The 22,352-nt window shown below is 43.4% G+C and overlaps 1 protein-coding gene across 12 annotated transcripts in view; it reads right to left on the bottom strand.

Moving 5' to 3' along the window:
- Window positions 1–22,352, bottom strand: part of LOC122550847 (LIM and calponin homology domains-containing protein 1-like) — a 365,967-nt gene that overhangs the window by 209,581 nt on the left and 134,034 nt on the right. The window lies entirely within an intron of this gene.

Here is a 22,352-nt window from a genome sequence, read left to right as displayed (position 1 = left end):
GGGTATGGGTGGGTTTCGCTTCGGCGGGTCGGTGTGGACTTGTTGGGCCGAAGGGCCTGTTTCCACACTGTAATGTAATCTAATCTAAAAAAAAAATGCTTATACTTTAAATAGCTTTTGAAGATGTAAATTACAATATTTCAGTGTCCTTTCAGCATAAGTATTCCCAAATTATGAAAGAAAAACCAGCTCTAATTTCTTCCATATGTGCTTTCAAATCAAACTCCTCCAATAATGTATGGCATTTCTATGCCAACTAATGTTATTGCTAACTGTATTGTCAATACTCCCACAGCCACTTTCCCAACAGACCTATTGTCAGTTAAATCCTGGTCACATCCTCCAGTCTCTTCAAAAACACATGCGACAATTGAAACTGACAATTATTCTAAAGTATGGTTCACTGTGGCACTGAACTGTTCAGTTAATTTTTTTTTTTGCCAAAACAGCATTGTTGTATATTACTAACATACGACTAATGGAGTGGCCAAGCATTCAAACTTATTCCTACAGATGTACATCTGCAAGATGGACACAGAGGCAGTCTAGCACTTACATCATTGCTCTTAACAGAGCAGTGCTTGTTTAGAGTGGGCTGATACTTCGAGTTATGAAACAATAGCAAAAGCTAGTTTCCTTTCCCTTGTTGAAACACCTGCTAACTGCATCAGTCTGCTTCATCCATAATGCAGCAATGAGAGGACAGGAATATTCTAGCCTGCTTTCCTCATCGCAACACAATCAATTGCAAATTGAGAACTCCATACTGCCAACTGACTTGTCTCATCATTACTGATATCTAAATACACTGCTTGCACTCCCCAGCCGGAGTCTTTTTAGCTGGACTGTCCTTGCATTCCTATTTCACTGAGCAGTAACTTATCTTGGGAAAAGAATGTTGGGGTGATATAGCTTGACACCGTTGTTATATGCCACAGAGAAATGGACAGCAACCAAAGGGACTATTGACAAGCTGAATACATTGAAGGTGTAGATGTAAAAGAGGATTCTCTGCATTTCCTACACAAAAGTACTAATGAAGGAGCCACCGGAAATAGCAGAGTAAAAAGAAATTAGTGTGTAACATCAAAGAGAGAAATATACAATATTTTGGGCAAATGATTTAAGTGGAAGTTAGAAACAATTATTACATGGAAACATTGACAGAAAACAAAGAAGAGGGAAGCAGAGGAGAAAGGGGATAATGGATATAATGGTCTGGTTCAGTTGATCTATGTGGAATGTGTAAGGGCAGCATGGGACAGACAGAGGTAGAGATTCATTGCAGGTCATTTTCTGGGCAGAAGACACCAGCGAATGAATGAATAAATGAACAAGAGAGTTTGGCTTAATTCACAAAACTATAACATTTGACATCGACAATAAAATGTTTCCAGAAGCATCAGACACTTCAGATGGCTTCATGTTTTTGTGTGCATGGTACGCTGGTGAGAACTAAATAAAATATGGCTTGACACAAGAGATTTGTGTCTGCATACACTGAGAAGAACAGGGAAACTAGATAAGGTACAAACATATGACTGAGGAGTAGAACTAGGCCAGTCAGCCTTTAAAGTCTATTCCACCATCCAAATTTGATCTGTTGTGTTCAAAATTCCTTGTTCCCATATTTCCCCAATAATCTTTGACTTTTGCCTAACAAGAATCCAACTATCATTGCCATAAAAAAATTCACCTCCATTGCTATTTGAGGCAGAGAATTCTAAATTTGCAACCCCCTGAGAGAAGATAATTGCCCCCTCACTGCTGTCATGAAAAGGTGTCTCATAATTTTAAAATAATGTCCATAGTGTATCACACACAAAGGTAAACATCCTTTCCATATCCATCTTGTCAAGACCACTCAGGGTCTTACAGACTTCAATCAAATCACCCTCGCTCTTCTGAACTTCAGTGAAAGCAAGCCCAACCTATCTAATCTTTCCCCATAAGACATCTCACTCATTCCAGGTATCAATCTAGTAAACCTTGTTGGAACTGCTTCCAACACATTTACATCCTGTTATAGATAAGAAGACCAAAACTATGCACAGTATTTAAGATATAGTCTTAACAGTACTCTGTACAATCAAAGTATAGCATTGTTACATTGATATTGCCAGGAGGAGCCTAGAACTTGAAGCTTTTCATCATTTCCTCATCAAAACTTGGAACCTAAAAACAGACCTGGTAAAAAGGACACCATTTTGTTACAGATGGAGAAGGGCATACTGATTGGTCGGGCCATCATTAACATAGAGATACAGCGAGAAATGGTAATTTTCAATCTTAATTCTCAGATTAGGCTGAGAGATTCACATAGGCCTGTCAGCACCCTCTTTTCATTCAGACATGCTTCCTTTGACCCCCAAAATTACTGCAATTGTTGGAAAGTTTGTGAAGACAGGAGCAAAATATTATTCTTAATACCTCGCATATTCTTATTACCGTTGATACACCCACCATACTCACCCTTGAGAGGATTAACATTCATTTTTCTTACTCTTTCCCTTTTTAGATATCTGTAAAAAATGTTTCCATCTATTTCTAAATTTCCAATTAGCTTTCTCTCATAGTCTAATTTATTAGAGGCAATTAACACTTTGGTAATTCTCTGCTACCCTGTGGATTCTGACCAATCGTCTAACCTAAGCTCACCTTTGCACAATTATATACTTCTTCCTTAAGTTTGATGTTCTCTTTAATTTCTTTAATTCTTACTGGTTGGTGGCTTATCCCCCAAATTTTTTCTTAATAGTGTTTTCTTCATCTGCGCATTCTCAAACATGCCTTTAAATATCTGCCATTACTTTTCCACAGATGGTCCTGCAAGCCTAATATTCCAGTTCATGTCAGCAAGCTTGGTTAACATGGCCTCACAATTGTTCTTGTTCAAGTTTAAAATACTAATCTTAGACCCAGTCTTCTCCCTTTCAAGTTGGATGTAATATACAATCATGTTATCATCACTGATTGTCACCTTTACTCCCTGAGGTCATTAATTAATCCTTCCATATTCATAATACGAAGTTGAGTACAGTCCATTTTAGGTTTGTTTGCAGAATGTGCTGCATTAAGAAACTATCTCAAAAACATTTTATGAACTCACCGCGGCTATGATTGCCAGTCTGATTTATCCAGTTTATATGTAGTTATAAATCACTCACAATTATTGATGTTGAGACTGAGGTGCTGGAAAAGCACAGCTGTCAGGCATCATCTGAGAGGCAGGAGAATCGATGTTTCGGGCAAGAAACATCGAATTTCCAGCTGCTCGGATGCTGCCTGACATGCTGTGCTTTTCCAGCACCACACTCTCGACTCTGATCTCCAGCATCTGCAATCCTCACTTGCTCACAATTATTGATATCCCTATTTCACAAACACCGAATATTTCTTCTTTATATATTTGTCCTACATTGTGGCTACTATTTGGGGGCCTACTATTTCTCATCTCCACCCAAACCGATTTTACAACCTGATCTCCTAACCCAAGGTCACATCAAACTATTGCACCAGTACCATGTTTGATTAAGAGAATGACCTCTCCTCCTTTACAAGTTTCCTGCTCTTCTTGAATACATGCCTCGATATTCAGGACCAAATTCTCATTTTCTTGCAACCATGTCCCCCCACGATGACTACCAGTTCACATTTATTCACTTTGATGTGCAGTATCAATTGATTTATGTTGTTATGTTTGCTACCCACATTCAGATACAGAACTTTTAGATTTTTTTTATTCTCTTTATACGTGCGATCGTGACTGCTCTGACCTTCATTTTGCATATTAGTATTTTACACTCCTGCCTTGACTGTCCCTTGAATTTGTTATGATAACCAAAGTTTAATCCTCCACTTCATATTCCTAGATATACTTCGGCTGTTGCCTTGCTCAAGTGAAGTTTCCTTCATACTGACCAGACTCCTTGCTGACCTTGCTGTCCATTGCTTTGCATGGGAATACCTGCTATATTCAGGGTAGCATTCCTTACTGTAGTTTTTGAGGTGGAATAGTGATATGGTACTGCAATGATCTTCAGATATTTCAATTTGTACAAATACACATACACAACCAATATACCATTGTCTGTACTTTATAAGAACATTGATATTTCTCAGTTGACAGTCCCCCACCACATCAAACCTGACTGCCCCGGACGACCCATCGTCTCAGCCTGCTCCTGCCCAACCGAACTCATCTCGGCATACCTCGACACGGTCCTGTCCCCATTAGTCCAAGAACTCCCCACCTACGTTCGTGACACCACCCACGCCCTCCACCTCCTCCAGGATTTCCGCTTCCCCGGTCCCCAACGCCTCATCTTCACCATGGACATCCAGTCCCTGTACACCTCCATCCCCCATCACGAAGGACTCAAAGCACTCCGCTTCTTCCTTTCCCGCCGTACCACCCAGTACCCTTCCACCGACACCCTCCTTCGACTGACCGAACTGGTCCTCACCCTGAACAACTTTTCTTTCCAATCCTCCCACTTTCTCCAAACAAAAGGAGTAGCCATGGGCACCCGCATGGGCCCCAGCTATGCCTGCCTCTTCGTAGGGTATGTGGAACAATCCATCTTCCGCAACTACACTGGCCCCACCCCCCATCTTTTCCTTCGCTACATTGATGACTGTATCGGCGCTACCTCGTGCTCCCACGAGGAGGTTGAACAGTTCATCCACTACACTAACACCTTCCACCCCAACCTCAAATTCACCTGGACAGTCTCGGACTCCTCCCTCCCCTTCCTAGACCTTTCTGTTTCTATCTCAGGCGACCGAATCAACACGGACATCTACTACAAACCAACCGACTCCCACAGCTACCTGGACTACACCTCCTCCCATCCTGCCCCCTGTAAAAACGCCATCCCATTCTCCCAATTCCTTCGTCTCCGCCGCATCTGCTCCCAGGAGGACCAGTTCAAAATACGTACAACACAGATGGCCTCCTTCTTCAAGGACCGCAATTTCCCCCCCGACGTGGTCGACGGTGCCCTCCACCGCATCTCCTCCACTTCCCGCTCCTCCGCCCTTGAGCCCCGCCCCTCCAACCGCCACCAGGACAGAACCCCAATGGTCCTCACCTACCATCCCACCAATCTCCATGTACAGCGCATCATCCGCCGTCACTTCTGCCACCTCCAAACAGACCCCAGCACCAAGGATATATTTCCCTCCCCTCCCCTATCAGCTTTCCGTAGAGACCACTCCCTCCGCGACTCCCTTGTCAGATCCACACCCCCCACCGACCCAACCTCCACTCCCAGCACCTTCCCTTGCAACCGCAGGAGGTGCAACACTTGCGCCCACACCTCCGCCCTCACTTCTCTCCAAGGCCCCAAAGGAAACTTCCATATCCGCCACAGATTCACCTGCACCTCCACCCACATCATCTACTGCATCCGCTGCAGCCGGTGTGGCCTCCTCTATATTGGGGAGACAGGCCGCCTACTTGCGGAGCGATTCAGAGAGCACCTCTGGGCCACCCGGACGAACCAACCCAACCAACCTGTAGCACAGCATTTCAACTCCCCCTCCCACTCCACCGAGGATATGCAGGTCATTGGACTCATCCACCGCCAAAACACAACAACCCGACGGTCGGAGGAGGAGCGTCTTATCTTCCGACTGGGAACCCTCCAACCGCAGGGGATGAACTTGGACTTCACCAGTTTCTTCATCCCCCCTCCCCCCACCTTGTCTCAGCCGGATCCCTCCAGCCCGGCACCGCCTTCCTGACCTGCAGTCTTCTTCTTGACCTCTCCGCCTCCATCCTACTCCGACCTATCACCCTCACCTTGACCTCTTTCCACCTATCACATTTCCACCGCCCCTCCTCCAAGTCCCTCCTCCCTACCTTTTATCTTCTCCTGCTGAACACTCTCTGCTCATTCCTGAAGAAGGGCCTGTGCCCGAAATGTCGAATCTCCTGTTCCCTGGATGCTGCCTGACCTGCTGTGCTGTTCCAGCAATAAAGTTTCAACTTTGATCTCCAGCATCTGCAGACCTCACTTTCTCCCCACCACATCACCCTAACATCTGCTTAGCACTGGGCATGCACATTGTATCTGAAGGAAATCTATAAACATTTGTTGCTCAGAAACCCACTGCTTACCCTAACTTGCAAAAAGATTCACTCATTCATCATCTTGAAAATGGTGGATGCAGATACAGTTACAACACTTGAAAGATGTTTGGATGGGTACATGAACAGGAACGGATTAGAGGGATATGGGCCAAATGTACGCAAGTCGGATTAGTTTAGCTTGGGAAACTTGGTCAGCATAGACAAGTTAGACCGAAAGGTCTGTTTCTGTGCTGCATGACTCTATCTTTGTGCTGTCAAAGTATGTTAGCTCAAGATGCACCAGTTGTCTTTGGAAGCCATCTATATCTATATAGATCTCTAACATGAATCTTTGTCTACTGGTTGTCTGGATGTGGCTACCAGACCATACAGAAAGAACTTGTGCAGGTTGGCATCTCCCAACCTGTGGATAAGATTAGATTAGATTAGATTACTTACAGTGTGGAAACAGGCCCTTCGGCCCAACAAGGCCACACCAACCCTCCGAAGCACAACCCATCCAGACGCATTCCCCTACATTTACCCCTTCACCTAACACTACGGGTAATTTAGCACAGCCAATTCACCTAACCTGCTGATCTACTGAAGCAGCCTCTGTTTGATTAGGGCCAGGGTATTTAGGACGCCTGCCTTGGAGAAGCTGCTGAACTCTTGACTGTATTCTGCCAGGATATACCCACAATGCACCACACATGGCAAAGCTGGAATGATTGTGATTTTGCTGTCAACCATACAGTGAGGTGCTGAGAACACAGGCCTTTGAAGCCATCAGCTTGGTTCTAATGGTGAGCTTGGTGTTCCAGACTTGGCCAACATTGCAAGCAGCTTTTCCTTTGTGTACATTGAATTCTACAAGATTGTCACTTTGGATCCAAGATAGTGGAATTTGCTAGCCATTTCAAGTGGCGTGTTGTTGGAAGTGATCATGGAACCAAGATACAATCCATGATTCAAAGAGCATGGTTTTTATGATGCTTAAGGATATGAGCATTGGAGAGACAGTCTGCAAGTCTTTAAAGCTGAGTTTCTGAGTGAGTGACTAGCACAGCATCATTAGCCTAGGGAAATTGACTGATCAGGATGTGATGTGCTTTTTGTCTTTGCTTTCAGTCTTGATAGATTGTAGAGCTCGCCATCTGTCTAGTGTGCAGTAAACCCCCCTCCATCCCTCCAGGGCAGGCAATGGTCAGGAGCGTGATGAGAAAGATGCCAAACAGAGTGAGGCAAGGTCACAGCCTTGTTTTCACCCAGTCGCCACTCCAAAACTGTCACAAGTTGAGCTGCCACACTGTACTGTGCACTCTATGTAGTCATGAAAACAGCAGATGAGACTGAGGAGCTGGTGAGCCACAGGCCCTCCAATGCTAGGACTTTAAAACTTGCATCCTTGTTTGGAAATTGCTACCTTCACCATCTCCTCCCGCCCTACAACAACCCTGTAATGACTCTGTTCTTCCAATTCTGGCTTTGTGCACAAGCCCAACCAGTCAGTAGTTACCTTGGCCCTATACTCTGGAATTCCTTCTCGAAACCTCAATATCTCTTTTCTCCTTTAATATGCTGCTTAAAAGGGACCTTTTTGATCAAATATTTAGTCATCTGTTTTAATGTATATATTAGGGCGGCACGGTGGCACAGTAGTTAGCACTGCTGCCTCACAGCGCCAGAGACCTGGGTTCAATTCCCGACTCAGGCAACTGACTGTGTGGAGTTTGCACATTCTCCCCGTGTCTGCGTGGGTTTCCTCCGGGTGCTCCGGTTTCCTCCCACAGTCCAAAGATGTGCAGGTGAATTGGCCATGCTAAATTGCCCGTAGTGTTAGGTATAGGGGTAAATGTAGGGGTATGGGTGGGTTGCGCTTCGGCGGGTCGGTGTGGACTTGTTGGGCCGAAGGGCCTGTTTCCACATTGTCAGTAATCTAATCTAATTTTGTGGCTCAGTGCCAAATCTGGTTGAATAGAGTGCTCATTTGAAGGACCTTGAGACACTTAAACATGTTCACAACACTTTATAAATACATATTGTTGATTATGAAGTAAGTTGCATTTACCCTAACGGATTATGCCTGTATTTCAAAATTTAATAATTTGAGTAGCTTGGTCCCAAACCCTGGGAGGGTCCAGTACTCAGACACAGGCTGTAGGCCTGAAAGAACTACAGTAATGCACTTGGCCAAATCCTTCTGGGTGTGATTGAGAACCAAGTCAAAAAGCCCCATGCCTGAAGATCTACTGTCGGCTCAAAGAGAAGGATTTTATTTTTATTTTCAAGACACAATTAAAAGAGGGCAGATGCTGAGCATCATGAGCCTTCAGCACTATTTCTCACACAATACACAGAGGAAAACAGACCCTAGAGTCTGCTACTCAAATCATTATTAATTCTATTAATTCTCTTCATGTTTTTGTTATTGGATGATATTGTGCTGGTAAGTGCCCACATGTACAAAATTCTGAGAATACACAAAATTTGCATAACCTCAGAAGACATCATAGGATCCTCTAATACGCCCCATGGTTTTTGCCACTCTGCTATCGTGCTTTCATTATAGGATAATAAGAAATAATTACAAAGAATGAGTCCTGGTAGAGGAACAGTCTTTAATAACAACTTTACAAAAGCTCAAAGAATAAAGAAAGCAATCTCTGAAATAGAGATGGGTTGTATTTTTCCTTGTCAGGACAGCCCAGGGCATCTACACATTAGCAATTTCTGACAAGATGTATAAAGAACCATACACAGATAACATTCTAAAACCCACAGCAACACAAAAGGCGCAATTATATCACTGCAGTGTTGACAATGAATGAAACAAAATATCAGCCATTGGGTGCAAACTGCATCATTATATTTTACTAGGTAGTTCTAAATATACAATTGAACAAGGAGATCAAGTAATATTACTATTCAGTAGTACTGAAGGATTGATATTTGCGATGGTTCACAGTGCTGTGAACATTAATCATCCCGTATAAGATTTGTTAGCAACACATATTCCCCCTAACAACCTCATGCAACAAACACTTGGAATCATCCTAATGATGTGTTTATAGCTCAACAATTACTGTCTCAGCAGACTGGTGTATGTAATCTTGCTTTGGTCCCCAAGTGTTTCTTTCAATGGCATTATATAAGACATAAAAGCTCTTCTCAGCCAGATACTTTTCACATAAAAGCAGCCATTAAAGAAGGTTCCAATACTTGCATTTACAATACTCAGCTTTCTGAGAAAAATAGGCAAAGTTATCTGGAAATCATTAATTAGATTAATTACTGGATTAGAATTAGTTAAATACAATTGATGTGTCCCAAAACAGATTCCCAGTAATACTAATGATTTAAGGAAACATGTGGGCTGTGTGAAATTGTGAGAAGAATCAACTGGATAGTTTTCCCAGGTTTCTTGAATGTGTCAAATGTGGCAAAAAAAATCTAGTTAATAAAACAAACAAAGGACAATAAATCAATAGGACATTTTAAAGCTAACCAATGTCTTTTCCATTCAACCAACAGAGCACCAATAGCATCCTTTTGAAATCATTGGTTATTTATCTTTAAGTATTGAATACATTGAATGTGGACACATTTTGGCTATGGCACAGTTTTAAGCAGGATCTAAAAGCACTGGAAAGGGTATGCAATTCACTGGGATATTACGAAAGATGAGGAGTTGTGATTGTGAAGAGAAACGTGAAGAAGTTGGAAGTTTTAAAAACTGAAGTAGGAGATTTTGGTCTGTAAGATAGCATTAGGGAAGTACAAATTTAAGATAATTATAAAACGAATTAAGGGTAAGTCAGGGAAGAATTCAAACAGACGGTGTTTGGGGAATTTTCAGCCACTGACTCATATTGAATCACAACCTCTATGCTCTATTATAAAAGAATTAGATGCCTGCTTGACAAAGAGAAAAAGGGAAGGGTGGACAGAGTGAACATAGAAGTTGGATGGCTCACTGGTGCCATTTACAATCACATTTCAACAACTTGAGTTGTAGGGCTGAAGGAGACAGGAAGGTCTGAGGCCATGAGGAGATTTAAACAGAAGGGTAAGAATGTCAAACATGATGAATTGGGTTCTTGGCATTAATTTGATCAGCAAAAAAAAAGGAACTATGATTGAGCAGGAAGTTAGTGCAGGTAAGTCTCAGTCAATCCGACAGACCTGTTCTGCCATTGAAACAAATCATGAGTGATCTCTGTCTCAAGTTCATTTCTGCAGCTTTCATCCCAATCCTCTCATACTCTTACCAAACAAAATGGATCAATCCCAGTCTTGTAAACCTCAACTGATTCAGCATCCACAGCCTTTCCTGGGGGAAGAGGGTATGGTACTACATTTACTACCTTGACATGAAAATGCAGCTTACTGCTATCACTCTTCAATGGCTGAGCTCTAATTCTAAGATTGAGCTATGCTTCTGGATTCCCACTCCAGATGTAACAATTTCTCTTTCTATCCTACTGCGTCCTTTTATTACTTAAGCCCACTCCATACCCTGTACACCATATCTCCAGTCTTCTATAAAGCTGTATGCTGTGCAATTATGTGCACCTCAAGTCATTAACTCATCACAACAAACTTATCAGCAATGATGATAATCTCTGGAATTCTCAGTTCAATGGTTACCACTCCTCTCAAATATCACCCCTTCTTCCATTCAGCTTTATTTAAAGATTAGATTCCCTACAGTATGGAAACAGGCCATTTGGCCCAACAAGTCCATACCTACCCTCCAAAGAGTAACCCACCCAGACCCATTCCCCTACATTTATCCCTGACTAACGCACCAAACACTGTGGGCAATTGAGCATGGCCAGTTCACCTGGCTTGCACATCTTTTGGATTGTTGGACAGCACCCAATGGAAACCCACGCAGATACTGGGAGAATGTGCAAACTCCACACAGACAGTTGCCCAAGGCGGGAATCGAACTCGGACCTGTGAGGCAGCAGTGCTAACCACTGAGCCACCGTGCCACCCCACTACGCTGAATACAGCAAAATGCAAAGAAATAACTCCTAACAGCTGCAAATTGGATCTCGCCAGCCGTAGCAATCTTCAATAATGCCCAACTCACCACACGGCCCAACAAAACTCCTCTAGACAAGAAGAGGCCATTTTCAACTCCACAACACAACTTAAACCTGGATAGAAGTTTGGGGGAAAGAAATGAGAGGTGATCCCATTGAAATTTACACATTTCTTAAAGGGCTTTCTGTATTTGCAGAAAGGGTAGATGGAGAATGAGGCCCCAGCCTCACAATATAGAATAGGCCATTTAGAATTGAGATGATGAGGAACTTCTTCACTCAGAGAATGGTATCTTTGAAATTCACTAACACCAAAGGATGTGCAAGTTCACTCATTAGTAAGTTCAAAACAGAAATCAACAGATTTCTAGATAATAATGACATCAGGAGACATGTGGATAACATGGAGAAATCACATTGAGGTCAACCACCAGCCATGGACAGGCTCGAGGGGCTGAATGGCCTACATTTGTTCCTATGTTTCAGCTGTGTCCTCTACCTGTTCAAGATCTAGCCGTTTGGTCATTATGTGACCTCACCTTCCTATCGACATCCTTTTCATAATTTATGCGTTTCGAAATAACTGTCAGTTGCCTTTTGTGTTTGCTGTAAAATGCTCCATATTACACACTGGACTCAATGCCATTTCTACTGCTGTCCAATCCATATAATTACTCCCCTGTTCTTTCATCAAAAGGCATTTTGATAAGAAGGAAACATTAATAGCTGAAGTATTTCCTGGGACCCAATCCTGAAAATTTCCATGTGCCTCTCTAGATATAGAGACAGAATTGCCTCTTGTAACATGCCTGAATTCATTTGTATTTTCACTTCAGTATAACTACTGCACTTTGGAGCATGGAGCTTACCAAGACTACTGAACTTCCTATCTAATTAAAGAATCTGTTGAATACTGTGGGATAATAAAATAACTCACTGAACTCACCCACTATGAGATTAGGTTGAACCTGAGTCAAATCACATTTGTTACCAATATAATCTTGTTATAATCTTGAATGTGATTATATGTTTCTTGTTATTATCTATTTAGTAAGACCACTTTGAGTAGGATACATTCCATTGTGTGTTAGAATGATGATACATCTTGCATGTAGCCATGAATGGGGGCGAACTTACTAAATGAAGTCCGAGAGTGAAAATGGCCTCAGCCTCTTGCCAGTGAGTATGAAGAGCCGCCAATAGTGTATCTCCACTTGCCTCTCACCTCCAACTAAAGTTCGGAATTATAGATTGAAATCAATTCAAAGAAATCTAATGAACTTGTATCCATTTGGGAAATAACCTTTGCTGCCCTGTTCTTTTCCCAGGCTCCTGGTCCACTTCAACCTGTTCCACTCTGCCACATTTATTTTTATAGGTTGTACCCCAATCCCTCAACCAGTCCCATAAGTGCCTGCTTTTTTAAATATTTCTCTTCCACCTCCTATTTTTAATACAAGCATCATCTGAGTCTTTTAATTTTAATATCTTTGCACTTTATATGTCATTGTGCTTCTCTCCTTTCTGTGAATGTTTGTTCTGTTTGTTCTTGACTTTTGAAACATCATTCTGCAACTTCTTCCAAGTCTGAGACAGTTTGTATCTAAAATGTGAAATCCTCTATCTTCATCAGAGATGCTGACTGCTCTCTTGACTACCTTCAACTTCTTCAGTTTCAGATCTCTGGATTCAGCAGCTTGTTTGGTCTGCGTGCTGTGCAACTTTGCAATGAAGTGATGTGCCTCACTTTTTATGACAGTCAGCATCTTTCCTGGAGGAGGAGATAGCATTTCAGGAGTGGATTCTGTCAGATGGCAAAGCTAAATGAACTCTCACTGACTCCAGTACCAACTGGCTCATCCTTTACTTTTGTATTTATACTCTTGCTGGAGTGTATTCTCTCCACCACGCCAGTCAGTATGTTAGAATGTCCAACATGGGGCATATCTGAAGGCTATGGGCTGAATAGTACTTTTGTTCAACTAAGTGTGTGTTGCACCAAGTTTTTTGGCAGCTTTCTGCCTTGAGGCCGAATGAGTTTTTTTGCTGTTTCTTACTAAACCCTCCCGTCACATCAGCTATCTACCCTACTCCGATAGTATCCATCCTGTCTGATTCTGACCCCATCTTACCAAGTGTCATCCACAGGATAACTCACCAGTCAGTGAATAACTGTCAAAAGACCAGCATTCCCTGCACCCATGCCATCTTTGAAAGGCCACTGTGCACCCAGGCGAGTGCTGGTATTTTGCATCCAGAACCAGAACATATCGGAAAAGGGGAAGATGGCACAACAGTTCTTTGACATGAACATGAAGGCTTGGTGAAGAGGATGGTGTGGAAAGGAGCCATCCTCTTCGTGGAGGCAATGATGTAGATCCAGGCACCCTGTGCCAAGGTTATCACCCAGTCAGTGTCATCTCCACAGTCCAGAGGAACAGTGCCACAAGAAGGTCAAAGACCTACTCTGTGGTGCGTGGGTAAGTGCTACACTCTTCTCTCTGCTACTTCACACCAAGGCTCATGCTCTGCCACTCTCACTGACACACGCAACATTATCCCCAACTCCGTCTCCCGAACCACGTACTCCCCAAACTTACACACCACCAATTCTGCATGCCTTCTGTGGTCCTTCCTTACCAACTCGGGAGACCTAACCACCTTCCACCAATCTTCACCAGGATGAACAGCTGTAGCACCCACTTTCGTACCACACAATTGCTCCCTCTCTCTTGTTATTAGAGAAGACAGCCCATGATAGGGCAGAGACAGCCTTTACAAGTGGAGGAGAGCCAGGCTTTGGGCTCCTCACCTTCTATAAAAGAAGAGGCCTGGAACCTTGCAAGAGCAGGCCTGGATCCTGCAAGGAGGCTGAGATATCTTTGTCTCACTAAGTAGCACTCTGCATTCCACTGCAACAACCACAGTAACCCCGCTGTCAATATCATTCACTTAAAACCACTTCTAACTGACTGTGAAGTCTCCCTCTCTTGTATTACTCAAAGTCCGCACCTAACCCATCTACATGAGCCTGACCTTACCCACCCTTCCCCTCCCCCAGCCCCTGGTATATAAGGTGACCAGAACTAGTGTGGTCAGATACTGTCCCCTCCCCATTTGAATCCACAATGCTCCTGACCGTGAACACACATTCTCCAACATGACTTTACCATATTTCCCCCACTGCAGATACTGTTGCCCCCTTCACGACTGTCATCCCCCAGTTCTGAACAATAACATATGGAGGCTGCTTCTTAAGCAATAGCTGGTCCTGCCCTCCCCCTCCTCTTTCCCCTCAGTTCCTCAGACAAAGGCAAGGGACTGCTTCTGGCCAACCCCCTTGAGTGACACAACTGCACAGTCCCGGATGGGAAGTGCCCACACCCCTGACTAATACCTGGGTATCTGTATGACCTCATTATCCCTGCACCCATCCTGCCACTCTACCCCCTGATCAGCATCTATGGAACAACAGGACTGAGTGTGACCCACTGCATGACTTGCATTATAAGCATCCCCAAGAGAGATCCCCCCCTGCCAACCTGCCAACTGAAAATGGACCAATGTCCTGGACTGATATTGAAAGTTGCCGTTCACTTACCATGCAGGGACCCCTCTATGTGAAGGGTGCATCTGTGGATTTGGTGAAGACCACTGCCCTTTCAGACATGGCTGCCAGCTTGCTGCATATACAGGGGGTGCCACAGAAGCTGGTGACACATGGCACAAGTGTGAGACTGAAGTGGCACACTGCCATCTAGCAACATGTACACTCCCTTGACTGAGGACTGCTGACGAGCGAGGCAAGCTGCCTAGTTCAGTTGCTGCACTAAGAAAGTGAGCAAGCATCCCTGAGCTACAACCTGGTAAAACCCAAGAGCTAGGTGTCTGTCACTGCACACAGAGTGGCCTTGCTGCAGCCTTTCAATTCCTATTGTACCCTGCATTTCCAGCAAGCCCTGCCAGTGTACTGGAGAGGTGCCAGGATGGCAGTAAGGGGTTGGGAACACTGAATGCCAATGCCTCTGGATGGTAGGTGCTGGTGCCCATGGACTGCCTTGAAGTGCATGTTGGTCCGAAACAAAATGGAGGTCCTTTGGAGCAAGCTGTGAGCCAGGGTCCCATTCTGGATTCCATGTCAGGTCTCTCAATGTCTAGCTTGTTAGTCAAGTTTGGTAAGATAGGAGGCTGAATATAAATGAATATAAATTGAGCCACCAACAAGGCACTTAACAATAATTGTCACTCATGCATTGCCTAGTGAGCAATTCACTGGACTACTTGTGAAAAGCATCAAAGATGGAGCAAGATAATCCCGAGGCCTAGATGAAACTTGCTGAACTTGTGACAATATCTCACCACAGCTGAAATCACTCAGACCCTTCTACCCTATAACTTCATTGTGGCTCCTACAGACATTCTCCATGTCAGCAGCAGTTGGCTATAATTGTGTCTTAGAAAATGAAACCCCAAAGTTTCCATACAGCAGTAGGAAAGTCTGGTAGAGATACTCATGGTCCACAGTGACACTGCTCATGATCAATAATATAATGTCATTAGTCGTGTGGGACAGAACTGCACAATATGTTCTTTTGGATTTCATGCATTATTTAGAGTATAATCCACTGTATCCTCCAAAAAGGCAAGTCAATGTCCCTTGCTGCTGGAATGTGTAGCATCACTGCACTGCATCAGTACCATTTCTCACCACCATCATTACCAAGTATTCATTACCAGAACTCAATACACACGATAAGCGCATGGGGCTCAATGACTGCCACCGTATCCAGGAGTCCTGGGGGATTAAGATCCTAATTGCCAGTAGGAACAATGCTGCTGTAGCTCCCAACTCCACAGGGGATATTCAATTGTTGCACCTCCCCCAGGAAGAAGGAACCATACTCTCGAGAGCTGCCACTGACTCACAGATTGGCAGTTCTCCAATACTAGTGGCACTCCTGGGAGCAATGGTGGATGCTAACTTAATTAGGCCTTCACCAGAGTTTATTGTTGGATCACTGGAAAATAGTGAATGATGGCAGAATGAGCATCAGAGGGATGGGTTGCTGGTGAGGGCAGGAAAGGTGAAGTGGGAGGGGTGTTGGGAGGAAAGATTATGAATTGTCCATTTAAGGTCTTCAAATGCTTTCCAAGTAGGAAGGCTGTAGGTCTCTGGACTTATTCAGGTGGAAGCAAGGAGTCAGTGGGATCAGTAGCCCAATCCAGCCTGATCAAGTGGACTCTCACCACCTCCGCCCCCTCCTGGACACTCACCTCCTCCAGTCTGTAATCTACTTTGTATGTATATTTGTGCCACCAGCTGCCTTGAGTGTGAATGATGACAGTTGTTGATCCAACGTATGTCATTAGCTACAGGGCAACAGTCTACAAACATGAGAATGAAAGTCAGAGTGAAGGGACAACAGGTACATTATTAATGACTGAGCATCTAGAGTGACACAGTAGCTCAGTGGTTACCACTGCTACCTCACAGTGCCAGGGATCCAGGTTGAATTCCAGCCTCGAGTAATTGTCTTTGTGGAGTTTGCACATTCTCCCTGTGTCTGCATGGGTTTCCTCTGAGTGCTCCAGTTTCCTACCACAGTCTGAATATGTGCAGGTTAGGTAGATTGACCATGCTAAATTGTCCATAGCATGCAGGCTTGGGTGGGTTAGCTGTGGTAAAGGGAATAGGGTGGGGGGCTAGGCTAGGTTGGATGCTCTGCAGAGGGTTGTGGCAGACTCAATGGGCCGAATGGCCTCTTCCCACAATGTATAGATTCTATTCTATGATTGCATGGTCTACGCTACAGCTAAAAACGATGACTGAAAGATAGTCTCAGAAAGTGGAGCTCTTAGCTTGAGAGGAGGATGAAGCAAGAAGATCTATCTCCAATTATGCAGCCCACTTAGTTTCTCTTTGGATTCACTAACCTTCTTATACCAATTCTCCAGCATCTGCAGTCCTCACTTTCTCCTTCTTATACCACTGCCAAAGTCACAAGCTTAATCTGGAGGAGAATTGGGATGGAACAAGAAACGATGAGAGGCAGTTTGACTCAACTCAATGGTGACATCTTGCTTCTGGGTAAATAGGTTTGTATTTATATCCCATTCCATTCATGATGCACATGATTTAGGCCAACACTTACAGGGCAGCACTTGCTCAAGTTGTCATTTCAATTTCGGAGATGCCAACTTTCTGAAGAGACATTCAAACATTCTGTTGAGTTTTCCAACGATTTCTTTTTTTAAATGGCAATTTTTAGAAGAATGTCTGGAATTCTGATATGCTTTTAAGCAACATCTGTAGAACAGATTATTGCTGTTTGTGGAATCATACTGTGAGCAAACTTGTAGCCACATCTGCCTCGAAAACAGGAATTGATTACATTTTGAAGAATATGGGTCTGGATTTCATGCACACCAACAGCACATCTTTTGAAAGCAGGGGGCTCATAAACTATGTTGGGTGACCAGCCCACCACCTTCTCACCCACCCCGACTCCCATACGACAGTGGATGGGGGAGGCATCCGGCAGCATGCTCCCCGTTAGCCTATAAAGGCCCATAAGTGACCAACTAATGCCCATATAAGAGCCTCATTCTGCCTCCATGCAATGTCATGTCAGCAGGATGGCAACCCAGCATGTGTGTGTGTGTGTGTGTGTGTGTGTGTGTGAGGGAAAGAGTTAGATCTGTGCCCAGTGGAGGCATAATACTTCCATCAAGATTATATTCCCTCTTTAAGCCTCACTGGCATTTCTAGAACGCATTCCCCCTCCTTCTTGACATGTGTCAGGCTGGCCCCATTCCTAAATTCCCAAGACTTGCCTGATCCATCACTTTGTCTTGTCAGGACTGATCATAGTCAGCCAAATGAATTGGCGGGCAGCTCTTGAGGGCAGGATGTCCTTCTGACGGGAATGGCAGCTCCACACTAAAACCACTAAGGGTTCTCCCAGCAGAACATTACTACTGAGTTTAGGTCAGGCAATCAACTTTTCAATCAGTGGGGTAGATGGTGTGGGTAAGACAGTACCCTTAAAATCCGGGCTAATAACTTAGCTGAAGATGTGAAAGGTAATAAATAAATGCAAGCTCACTCTTCATTTAAGTATTTATAGCGAGGATGCAGATACAAAATGTGTAATGTGTCATCCAAGGTAAATAAGCCACTCTAAGAAAATGGCTAGGTTCTTCAGTTAATCCTTCATTCTCCACAAAGAGTAATTCCATAGAGTAGTGCAGCTATAAGTACAACTAAGAGAGACATACTTTGTATTTATATCCTGAAAATAGTAACATAGGAGACAGGATAATATATGAGACAACACATTATGTCAATGATATAAAGAGAGTCCGATGTTGCCATGAGTTTTGCTTTCCACTGTTTAATAACTAAAAATGTCACTTTAAAGTCATTTTTCTGACACACCTAAATTTGGCATTCAGATGGAATTTTTAAACACCAACACCAGTACTTTTACTGCTCTCTGTGGATCTCACTCTTAAGTTAGTGTAATTTACTTTGTTTCCTTTAACCAGCTGGTTCTCTATCAGTAAGAAACACAAAGGTTTTCCTTCCTTTTAAAACTGTCTCTATAATGCAGAAAACCAATGAAGTTTGCAAAACAAAAGAAAACATATCTGATGCTGAAATTGTCACCCTGGTAAAATCAAACCAAGAAGTTGATTAAATTCCAATTGTAGCTTGCAGCAAAAGATGTCACACTGATAGAAAAGTTTCTGAGCTAAATATTTTCTCACTTTTCTGTTATGTTTCTACGTTCCATGTGATGGCAACAATCCTTGGCTGTGGTCCACTAATTCAGCAAGGTATTAAAGCCAGCCTTTCCAAATCTGTGTAGAACAGACTTGTCAAATGTTAACATTTCGAGCAGGCATGCTGACAGATTCTACCTTCTACCTGTAGCCAGGTAAATATTTTTCTGTCAGATAATTATCCAATTCCTTTTCAAAAGCCTTGAATGAATTTGCTTCCACCCATCTGTCACCTTCCACATGGTAGTTCACTGCCAGCCTACTGCATCTGAGCCCTTATCCACCCCACCCACTTACATACCCACTTCTCTCTCACCCTACACACTCACTAACATTCACACTGAAGGTTTAACTTAACATATAGTAGCTAGTGCTGCAAGATGGCATTGGAGGGGGATGTCTGTCGACCCACTGACACTCCAGCACTATGTTGAAGCCTTTGACTGAATGCCCTCTCTCTACCCTTCTGAAGTAGCCAGCCTTGGAACACCAGCAGAAATGCAGTGCCGCATCGGGTTAGACACAAATAGGATGGTATTTGGCACTCTGCATTAGTGGCCAATCTAACTTGTACTCATAGTGGTACCTAATTTCTGAATTCTTTTCTTCATGTTTTTGGAGCTATTCACTTCTAGTTGGGAGTTTGGTTCATCAGTGCCAGGATGAGTCCTCATGGTAGTGGGATACTATACGCCTGGCCACCAAACCTCCTCTTAAGCTTTGGTCTGGGTCTTCTTATGGGAACTTTTTAAATTCATTCACAGGATGTGGGCATTGTTGGCTGTGGCCAGCATTTATTGCCCATCCCTAATTGCCCAGTCAACCACATTGCTCCATTTCCCCTGTATAGAGGAGACCACATTGTGAGCAGCGAATGCAGTAAACCAGATTATGTGAAGTGCAGATAAAGCACTGCTTCACCTGGAAGGAATGTTTGGGCCCTTGGATTCTGAAGAGGGAGGAGATAAATGGGCAGGTATTACACCTTCTGCGGTTGCAGGGGAAGGTGCCATGGGGCTGTGGGAATGGGTTGGGAGTGAAGGAGAAGTGGACCAGAGTGTTACGGTGGATCTGTCGGGTTTAATTTTTTAGAAGTCGGTCTTATTTATTTCTCCAGATTTCTGAAGCTTTTTTAAGTAGGGCTGTGATTCGGTTCTCTAGTTGTGGGGTCGGGTCTATTGCCACTTGTTGGTAAGTGTTGGTAAGTAGTGCGTTCGCTTTTTCAATGTAGTCTCTTCAATGATCTCTTAATGGCATAAAGTTCACTAAAGAGGAGGAAAACAACAACAAACTGCCATTCCTAGATGTCACAGTACAGCATACAGTCAGTGGGGAACTTCAAACCAGCATCTACAGGAAAATAACACATACGGACTACAGAAGCAATCGTCCCAACACTCACAAACAAAGCTGCATCAGAACATTATTTCAACGAGCCAACATACACTGCAGCACTGAGGAACTACACAGAGCAGAGGAAAATCACCTATGCCGTGTATTCAAAAAGAATGGGCACCCAATGGACACAGCCCACAAACCTACCAACACACTAAAACAGCAGCTAATGAACTTGAAAGACCCTATGCAGACAATGAGCAAAACTAATGTTATTTACAAAATACCGTGCAAAGACTGTAGCAAACATTACATTGGATAAACAGGCAGAAAACTAGCCACCAGGATACATGAACACCAACTAGCCACAAAAAGGCATGACCCTATCTGACTAGTATCCCCACATACGGATGATGAAGGACACCACTTTGACTGGGACGACACATCATTCTTGGACAAGCCAAACAAAAACATGCACGAGAATTCCTAGATCATGGCACTTCAACTGGAACTCTATCAACAAACACATCGAATTAGACCCCATCTACCACTCCCCAAGAAAAGGAACTGGAAGTGACTTCACCACAGGAAAAAACATCACCAAAGGAAATGACATCACCAACCCAAAGAAACCCAAACATATAAATAGAAAGCAGGAATTTCCAGGATTTGGAGATGCTGGTGTTGGACTGGGGTGTACAAAGTTAAAAATCACACAACACCAGGTTATAGTCCAACAGGTTTAATTGGAAGCACACTAGCTTTCGTAGCGGTGCTCCTTCATCAGGTGGTTGGACAACTACATGATGAAGGAGCGGCGCTCCGAAAGCTAGAGCTTTCAATTAAACCTGTTGGACTATAATCTGGTGTTGAGGAATTTCAGCAGTGCTTCTCCTGGGGCACACTGAAAATATCTGGAAATGAACCTTTAATCTCAGTGAGCAAACCTACATCCAAAATCTCAACCTGAGCTACAAATCTTCTCAAAACTGGCCATTAGAAGAGAAAGAAAAGTGATAAATTCAGCACTGGATTGACTTGATCGACAATTTATAATTGTGGTGTGATTCTCAAGGTTCTTCCTTAGATAAAGATTACACATCAGACCTTGGTGTTGGTGCAGCAGGTATTAGTTTTTGGTATTGTGTGTCTTGGACATCAAGTGAAGAAAGGGAAAGGAAAGACATTAAAGAAGTTAATGGCCCAGGTATTCCAAGAGCCTGAACCTCATAATTGTAAAGACACCACGTTTTTCTGAATTGAAAATGTAAAAGTGTATGAGAGGCACCTTGGGGTAGGGTTAGGAAGAGGTCAACAGTCTGGTACAAGTTTAAAGCATTACTCATTGTTTGGAATTCGAATGGCTGTTCTGCAGTGACATGCTGAACTGAATAGAACAATTTACACTGAATAAAATGACTTACATTAAAATAGATCAATTCTTCACAGCAAATTGATCAAAAGCAAGCAGACAATCACAGTAAGACAGGGAATGAAGTCCTTATGTGGCTAAGAGAATGCAGGTCAACTTGGAAAATTGCTAATCAACCAACAGTCAATTGTGCACCTAACTAACTAACTAATCCACATCCACACTGGGAGATATTGTGCATGTGCATTTTCACTAACTACATTCTGTATGTAAAATCCTGTAAAAGTCCCACACCACACAGGAGTACGTGAAGGAAAAAGATAGAAGATACAAAGTAATAGAAAGAGTTCCCATGAATCAGCAGGAAGATCTCGGTTAAAGATCTCTCTAAGCAGTCTTCAGACATTTCTAGTCAAAGTGGCCATCATCGTCTTTCTTCCATGTACAAAAGATAACAGAGATGCAGCAACCAATCCATTTCAAATGGGATCTCTTCACATGGCTTGACCTTGCTAATGACAATAGAAACCGATTCCCTAGAGGAAACATTTACCATAAGTGTCACACATGAAGCTTCCAAATATCATGGCTTGTTGTTTTCATTGTGTATCAGCTGTGATGGTGCATCCAAATGAGGTGCTGCCATTTTCCTCTGGTGACTCCCAGTTGTGAGAATCAATTGAGATTCTTTTGACAACTCAATATTGCTGGGTCATACTCCTCTGCTGCA

Source organism: Chiloscyllium plagiosum, unplaced genomic scaffold (genome assembly GCF_037043375.1).
Source record: "Chiloscyllium plagiosum isolate Xiang-an unplaced genomic scaffold, Cpla_swu_hap1 HiC_scaffold_1, whole genome shotgun sequence".
Classification (NCBI taxonomy): domain Eukaryota; kingdom Metazoa; phylum Chordata; class Chondrichthyes; order Orectolobiformes; family Hemiscylliidae; genus Chiloscyllium; species Chiloscyllium plagiosum.
This window is presented reverse-complemented; position numbering and strand designations above follow the sequence as displayed.